Raw genomic sequence first — 8,980 nt, forward strand, 5'->3', positions numbered from 1 at the left:
GATCTTATTCTGCTGCTTTGCTGCACCCAGAAGCAAAAGAGCAAAATCCAGCTCTGGGTGAAGACCACAGTGTCAGGGGGCAGAAGTCAGCCGAGCAACGACCACCTTACATAGGGCAGGCAGTAAGGACAGGTTCCTCCTCCCCCCTCCCCCGGTGCTGTGACACTCCTACATGCCTCCCGCCCCTCATGAATACAACAATGCCCAATGGAGGGGCCCCAAAATGAATAAAGATTCTGCAAAAGGAAAATGCAGCTGTACCAATCAGTTTGCAAACATGTATGCAGCCAGTTCCATGTTACGCAGTGAAGAGGTTAAGGCTCTTACACCCAGTCAGCATAGTAAGCTGCATGGAGTAACTATTCATTACATAGAATTGGTCTCTTGGGGACACAAGTCAATGAGCATTCCATTAGGATGATGCAGAAGTGATAAGGTCTTGCAGAGCAAAAACGCAAAGCTTCTTTGTCAGTATATTAAGCTTTACATGTTGTGTAGCATCTCGGCTATTTAAGGAGAGAAAGCCTTAAGATGCACTCTGTAATGGATAAAAGGCAAATTAAATGCAAATGTAATTAATGGGGAAAGGGGTTATTAATGGAAATCTAATACCCAACTGGAATTTTGAAATTCTCTTAATTCTGTTGAAGGAAAGGTATCGATTAGGGTTTAAAAAAAACATGAATAAAAAAGGCCTGATATTTATTTATTGTTCTTGTTAAAAAATGTGCACATATGAAATTATTACACAACAGTTTCTCTGTTATTTTATACACACAGGGTTTTTTTTTTGTGCTTCTAAAAATGCACAGCGAGCTTGTCAAACATATATTGTATTTTTTAATGCAACTACTGTAAGTATATTTTGTGTGAGTTCAGCACATATCTCTATACGTTATTGTATTATGAAACCCCAAAAAAAAAACTGAAATGCAGATGCATACAAGCATGCAGAATATAATGGATTCAATTAGTGAATGGGTTTATGTGCACTTAAACCTGCATCTTACATTAGAACCCAAACACACAAGAAAGACCATGTTTTTTTTTTTTAGTTCAGGTAAGATTTATTTGAACAACAATAGCAGGTACAACAATGGAATCACAAACATACAGTTCAGCAGGACACAAGCTTGGTAATACAAACCAAGAAGATACATAAAGGAGATCAAGTACAGTGAAAAAACATATCATGTTATACACATGCTGAAGACTAGGCATTCTCAATAATCCACAATTGCCAGACAGAAAGATGTTGCTTGACTGTACCATTTTTCCTAGCAATCAAATGTTCTACGGCCTGAGTTTCTTGAATAGATTTTTCCCATTCAGGGTAGGTGGGAGGGCTCCTATCTTTCCAGTGTTGTGCAATAAGCCTACGGGCCTGGAACAATAACTTGAGTACAATTTTTTTGACTGGGCGGGTTAGCTGGACGGGAGGATCCATCCCCATAAGGTACCATTTCGGATCCAGCGGAACCTCAAACCCTAACAGTTTAGTAATTCTCTCTTGTATCGCTAGCCAGTACGGTTTTATTACCTGACATGACCAGAAGGTGTGTATGAACGTCCCCTCCTCCTGATTACACCTCAAACACATAGGGGAAATCTCTGGATTCAATTTGTGTAGAAGAGTTCTTGTATAGTAAGCCCTATGAATAAAATACAATTGAAGCAGTCTGTACTTATATATGGGAGAGATTAATAGAGGGGTCAGAAGCACCTGATCCCATTGATCATCAGTTATCTGCTCAACATCCAGTTCCTATCTATCTCTGACCTTCAAGGGCGACCTCTTAACTATGGGCGACAGGAGGGCTTTATAAAACCATGTTATTTTGTGACCAGGCTGTTCCTGCTGGAACACCTCAGCGACTGGAGACACAGACAACTGAGTGGACCTAAAGTTAAGGGAATGTTGAACTGCTCTCCGGATTTTATAATAGGTAAACCATTGCGAGTCAGGCAGTGAGAAGACCTCTTTTAGGTGGGCAAAGGAAGCTATACCCTGTTCAGTCCAGACCTGCCCCAAGGCATAAATGCCAGCTTCCAACCAGGATTTAGGTGGGGTTAGCATATCAAGAGGGGCAAGTTTTTTGTTATCATAGCGGTGACAGTGGGCCCAAAGAGTCTGCTTTAATAGTTTGATTCGCTAAGGTAAGAATATACCTCTGGGATATTAATATTGGGTTGATAATGGGCCTAAGGCCCCCCAGGCCCGTGGCTTCCAAAGCATGTATTGGGGGTAGTTCCGTTTGCAACACTTCTTGCCATAGCTGATACAGCGCCTCATTATTGCCTGAGTATCTAAGGGTCCAAACCTGAGACAATTGAGATGCCAGATAGTAAAGTTGCATGTCTGGTAGAGCCATTCCCCCCAAGTCTTTCGGCCTATGGAGGATTGCAGTGGAGAGTCTACTTCTAGAGTTACCCCAAATAAACAGCCTAAAAGTCTGGGCCAGTTCGTTAAAAAAGGCCTTGCGTATTTTAATTGGCGCCTGCCACAACACATACAATATTTTGGGTGCTATTACCATTTTAATGATTTGTATACGGCCTGTCGGTCCCAGTGGGAGTTGCTTCCAGACCTGAAATTTATCACGAGCCCACTGTAGCAGAGGGGCAATGTTGTACTCATAATAAGTCGATAATGGTAGGGCCACCTTGACACCGAGATACGTAAATTGAGAGGCTAGTTGTAGTGGTAATGGTGTAGGAAACGTATAGGCCTCCTCAGGATCAAAAAAGACCATGTTTTACAGCCCACGTGTTGTCATGTCCAACAAGGAAAATATAGAACTGTTGGGATGAAGGTCCCACTATCAGTTGAACATTGGTTCTAGATCCATGAAGCTTGTTAATAACAGATATAAATAGGGAAAGATACAGAAGATACTCCCATATTTACCAAACTTTAACTGAAAGTACTATAAGTTAAGATGACTGTGAACTTCCTTTTCATGTTTTTTCTAAGGGTTTCTATTTTACTTGACTTGTTAGGGGGAGAAAGTGGTTTCACCTAAGATTATTTTGGGGTAATTACCATTACCTGCCACTAGATGGTACAGCAGAGTTATGTTAAAAATATTTTAGTAGTAACTATAGTGTTTGGCCACTAGAAGGGAGTAGAGAAACACCTAGAACACAGGTCCCCAGGGGGATTTGCTCCTGGGGCCAGTGCCCGTGGAGGTATCGGAAAGGGCGGAGGCCTAGGGGGGGGTGCAGTCTGATACTGGTCCCCAATTTTTTCAACCAATGAGCCACATTAAAATTTAAAGGAAGTTGGAGAGCAACACAAGCATGAAAAAAGTTCCTGGCGTTGCCAAATATGGCCTGTGATTGGCTATTGGTAACTCCTATGTGGACTGGCAGCCCATAGGAGGTTTTGTTTGGCAGTACACCTGGTTTTTATGCAAGGAAAGCTTCCATTTAAACCAGGAATTCAAAAATAAGCATCTGCTTTGAGGCCACTGGGAGCAACATCTAATAGGTTGGTGACTAACATGAGCCATTGGGTGGGAATCATTGACCTAGAAAGTCAGGATATAAAATAAGTCAGGGTTGGGTGTCCATCAGGGCAGAAACATCTACCTGGAGAAGCCACCCGATAGAAGAGCTACAGCCAGTAAGACGTGAGAGGTATAGGTAGTATAGTATAGGATTAGCTTTGAGTCAGGTCATAATAGTGAGTATGGGCAGCCCAAACCAGGAGTATGTGGGGACAGCTTCCCGGCAGGTAACACGCCAGTTGAGTTCTAGTGAGTAGGACAGGGTAGTGGTTCTGGGGTGCTTCAGGCATGAGATCAGGGAAATTCTGGAGACCCATCAGAGAGTACCTGGCAAGACTTGTGTAGTGGGTTCAGCCCTGTAGATGGGAATGTGAAGACAAGTCCCCTGGAATGACACTGGAGGCTGATGGCAAATATGGGATAGAACGCTCATGAGTATGTGCTTAAATTGTGGAGAGTAGTGAAAGTCCTCAATGCATCTGTTGAGAATTGTTACTCCCAGCACCCTTGTACTCATTTCATTTGGTTTAGTGTGGGCCTGGTCATTGAGATTACTTATTGAGTTTCTTATATTTGCTATACGTATAGGGCTACGCAGTTGAGCTGAGGGGGCCCCACTTTTTTATTTTTTGGCTGGGTATGCAGAAAAGGTACAGTGTGCTAGTGGGACGTAATACTCATTTTCTAGGAACACCTGCAATAAAAAATGGCATTACATTAAAAGGGAGACAAGAGAATTCAGAAGAGAAGCAGTTTTCAGAAGGCAAGTGTCACAACTGAAAGATATTGTGCAGAACCAAAATAGGACCCTCCCTATATTTAAGGGGTGGCTCACCTTCAAGTTAACTTTTAGTGTGTTATAGAATGGTCAATTCTAAACATCTTTTCAATTGGTCTTCATTATTTATTTTTTATAGTTTTTGAATTATTTGCCTTCTTCTTCCAGATCTTTCCAGCTTTCAGATGTGGGTCACTGACCCCATCTAAGAACAAATGCTCTGTAAGGCTACACATTTATTGTTATTGGTACTTTTTACTACTCATCTTTCTATCTAGGCCCTCTCCTATTCATATTCCAGTCTCTTATTTAAATTAATGCATGGTTGCTAGGGTAATTTGAACCCCAGCAACCAGATTGCTGACATTGCAAACTGGAGAGCTGCTGAATAAAAAGCTAAATATCTCAAAAAACATAAATAATAAAAAATGAAAACCAGTGGCAAATTGTCTCAGAATATTATTCTCTACATCATACTAAAAGGTGACCAACCCCTTTAATGGTTTTCAGATAACTTTGAGGGCCCCCTTTAAGTTCATAACAAGGATACAAGGATACAACAATATTGCTTCATCAGTCATTCAGCAACAGTTCCAAGAATATCTAGTCCCGTGCATAAGTGTTATCCCCAAATCTGACTCTACCTGACCTTCAAACTGGCTTTCCAGGTCTAGAAAATGAGCATTCTTCCAAAATATCACCCTAACCAGCAGTCAGTATAGGCCCATAAGGCCCACAGTTTGGTTAATGCTGTATAATTCTAGTGAAAACAACCAGAGAGGTTCAGATTAGGAGGGATAAAAGAAGCAAAAAAGCTCCATGAACCTACCAATATCAGCTGGGTTCAATGGGTCCAGAAACGCACAGATAATCTTCTTTATCTTCATTCCATAAACTGTTACCATTTGTTGCACAGAGGGGTTTTTGGGCCATAATTCTCCCATGGGCTCAGTGACAGCTGAATTGAATTCCTGTCTCCAAGTCCGGGGAAACTATTCTGTGCGACAGCCTTAAACTCTGTCTCTGATTCACTATAAATGTTTATGGCCACCTTTAGGCCAGTTTATCAAAGGTCTCAAAAGAGTTTTTTAGACTATAAACATCTTCTGTTGATTCAGGTGAGGACACAACCAAGGACATTGTAAAGCCAAAGGGCATATTTATCATTAGGTGAAAACAGGATTAATTTGCAAGTTCATTCAAAAACTTTATTCATAACCCATGGCAAGCTACCTGAAACATCGACCAGTCACATCCCCATCTGCAATGGTACCAGGCAGGGATGCCTTTTACCAACTCTGTTATACACATTAAAGGGCACCTATCACAGCCAAAATCAAACACATATTAACAATCTGACCAGTACAAGCTAAACACGTTTAATCAAACTACATATATAGTTTTTCGAAAAAACTGCAGGTTTTAAAAAAATCCCTTACTTTGTCAAATGGGTTCTTTCACTGAGGGAGGCCATATTGAGACTCTAACAGAGACTCTAATGTGCAAATTTCAGGAGCATGCTCAGATTGTAACACTGCTTTGAGTATTCTACCCAGAATGCCTTGTTTTAGTAAACTCCTCCACTAGAAGTATCCACTAGAAGTGCTGCCACCTGCTAACTTCCAGGAGGTAGCAGCACTACTGTACAGCAGCTAACACACAGGTTTGGCTGATTTGAAAATAGCTTAGAAGGGTTGATAAGCAAGCAAGGAATTTGAACTGAGCATGTGCGAGATTTCAGAGCTACAGTTGGCTGGGAAGATATAGGTAGGAGGAGCCAGTGAAATCCAAGATGCCTGCCTCAGCTAGAACTGCAGGGGAGATAGGGGAGATCTTGCAGAAGGAATAGTGAGCTGATCATTTACATTATACAAAAAATTCTAACTGCTTTAAAAATCAGATTTCTTGAACTTTCACATAGTGTATTTACTTAGTAAATGATTTTGGTCATGATTGGTGCCCTTTAAGGGGCAGATTTATCAAGGGTCAAAGTGAATTTGAGGGAATGTTCAAAGTAAAAAAATTCAAAATATTTTTTTGGATACTTCGACCATCGAATAGGATACTAAGACTTCTAATTTACTTTGACTTCGATTTCAAGTAAAAATCGTTCAAATATTCGACCATTCGATAATCGAAGTACTGTCTCTTTAAAAAAAACTTCGACTTCAATACTACGCCAAATTAAACCTGGCGAAGTGCTATGTTAGCCGATGGGGACCTTCTACAACCATTTTCTAAGTCTTTAGAGGTCGAATAAAAATCAGTTGAACAATTTTTATTCGACCGCAGGATTGCCAAATTTGTTGAAAAAACGTTGAATTCGATATTCGAAGTTTTTTAATTCGATGGTCAAATTTCGAAGTTTTTTGTACTTCGAAATTCGACCCTTGATAAATCTGCCCCTGAGTATAAAGCCCTTAGCCTCAGTCATAAGAAAACATAAGGATATAATAAGCCATAAAATCAGAAATCAAGAATTTGTTGTTTCACTCTTTGCAGATGACATTCTCCTGACATTAAGAAACATAAAGAAAGTGGAAAACAATACCCCAAAATATCTTGAGATCAACTTAACCAAAAAGATATGACTTACTATTCCAACACAAATATCTTCAGCTATATTTTTGTCTATGTGGATAGAAATGACAATCCTTCCTAAACTGCTTTATATAGCTGAAACCCTCCCAACAGCAGTGCTTAAAGTCATTCTGAAAGACTTACAAGCAACTTTTGCTCAGTTATATTGGGGAGAACTTTAAATACAGAATCTCCAAAAACAGCTATGCTAGCTAGCAAAGCACAAGGATGTTCAGCTACATTCTTGATTATTTTAAGGCAGCCCAGTTACGCCAGATATTAGGATGCTACCTTTCAACCCAACACCAAATGGTGGTGGGTCGAAATAATTCACTCAACCATATAAAATTTTGTTCCTGAACCAATAAGTGTATTTTTTTATTTGTAATATTGATGTGAAGGCAGTTATCTTGGCTCATTGTGCCTGATCATGTGCTTTCAGAAGAATCCAGCATTTCACATGGAACTGCTTTCAGATAAGCTATTGTTTATCTGACTCAGTGTAAAGGAAGAAGTCGCAGTGGTACTTGGATTTTTACTACTGAGTGTCGTTCTCATATCTACCAGTGAGATGTTATTTTGTACCAGGGAGCTGTTATCTGGTTACATTCCCATAGTTCTGCTGATCGGCTGCTGGGGGTGGAGGATAATATCATTCCAACTTGCAGTGCCGCAGTAAGAATGACTGAGCACAAGTCACATGACTGGGGGCACCTGGGAAACTAACAACATGTCTAGCCCCATGTAAGATAAAAAAAATCTTTTTGCTCTTTTGAAGTGCAGAAAAGGTGCTAGTGGGACATAATAAACAATCACATTACATTAAGGGAGACAAGAGAATTCAGAAGAGAAGCAGTTTTCTAGTCTAGTAAAGTTGGAGTGAAATTTGAAAGGAAACATATGGCTATTGTGCGAAACCAAAACAGGACCCTCCCTAAATTCAAGGGGTGGCTCACCTTCAAGTTAACTTTTACTATGTTATAGAATGGCCAGTTCTAAGCTTCATTCAATTGGTCTTCATTATTTATTTATTTATTTATTTATAGTTTTTGAATTATTTGCATTCTTCTTCCATTTAAATCCCCTGCAAGCTGTCCGTAGGAGTGCACATGTGCAAACTAGCGGGGGAGGGAGCAGAGCTGTGAGCTGTGCAAGAGCGTGGGGGCAGACGGACCATTCAGGGGGACTTGGGGCCCCTGGCTTCCAAATCCAGGCCTGGTTATCTCTAAAATGAAGAACACAAGAAGAAAAATGGAATGTATGACAGTGAGGCTCCATGGCTTGATCCCACAATTTGAGAAAGTATAGCCTGGATGGAATTTATATAATTAAACCAGGGGTTGTGAACATTTATTTGCACAGACAGCCATTAGCCCCATCATTTCTTAAGATTTACGGGTATTTACTACCTGCCTGAATGCAATGAAGTTATATGTTTCCTTTATTTATATGGCTGACAGATTGTTGTTAAAGGAGCAGTAACACCAAAAAATGAAAGTGTTTTACAGTAATGAAAATATCATGTCTGAAAACTGACACTACTATAGTTCATATAAACAAGCTGCTGTGTAGCAATGGTGGAAATTGAAAAAGACTATATGGTACAGGTTAAATAGTGGATAACAGATAACACCATTATGTTCTACAGAGCTTATCTGCTGTGTAACCTGAGCCTTTTCTCCTTTGAATGGCTGCCCCCATTGCTACACAGCAGCTTATTTATATAAACAATAGTAGTGTTTCTGAAGCAAACACATCAGTTTTACCAGTGCAGGGTAACACTGCATTATATTTTTATTACTTTAAAGCACTTTCATTTTTGATGTTACTGTTCCTTTAATGGCATATCAGATGTGTGTATCTTCAGCCAAAGACTCTGTATACTTATTAATAATGTGTATATCATTGTACCTTGTATTGTATTTCAATGCCTTTTAACTTGAAAACCTAATAACGATTAAGTTCCAAAATAAAATTGTATTAACAACACTTTTCTCAAAGGGAACTCTCTCCACTTTATATTTACTGGCATATGATTTTTTGGGACCTATATACTGCATATATCAAATGGTGGAGCAATTGAAATATTTGTCTCTAAAAATCCCATGCAGGT

Source organism: Xenopus laevis, chromosome 2L (assembly GCF_017654675.1).
Source record: "Xenopus laevis strain J_2021 chromosome 2L, Xenopus_laevis_v10.1, whole genome shotgun sequence".
NCBI classification, from domain to species: Eukaryota; Metazoa; Chordata; class Amphibia; order Anura; family Pipidae; genus Xenopus; species Xenopus laevis.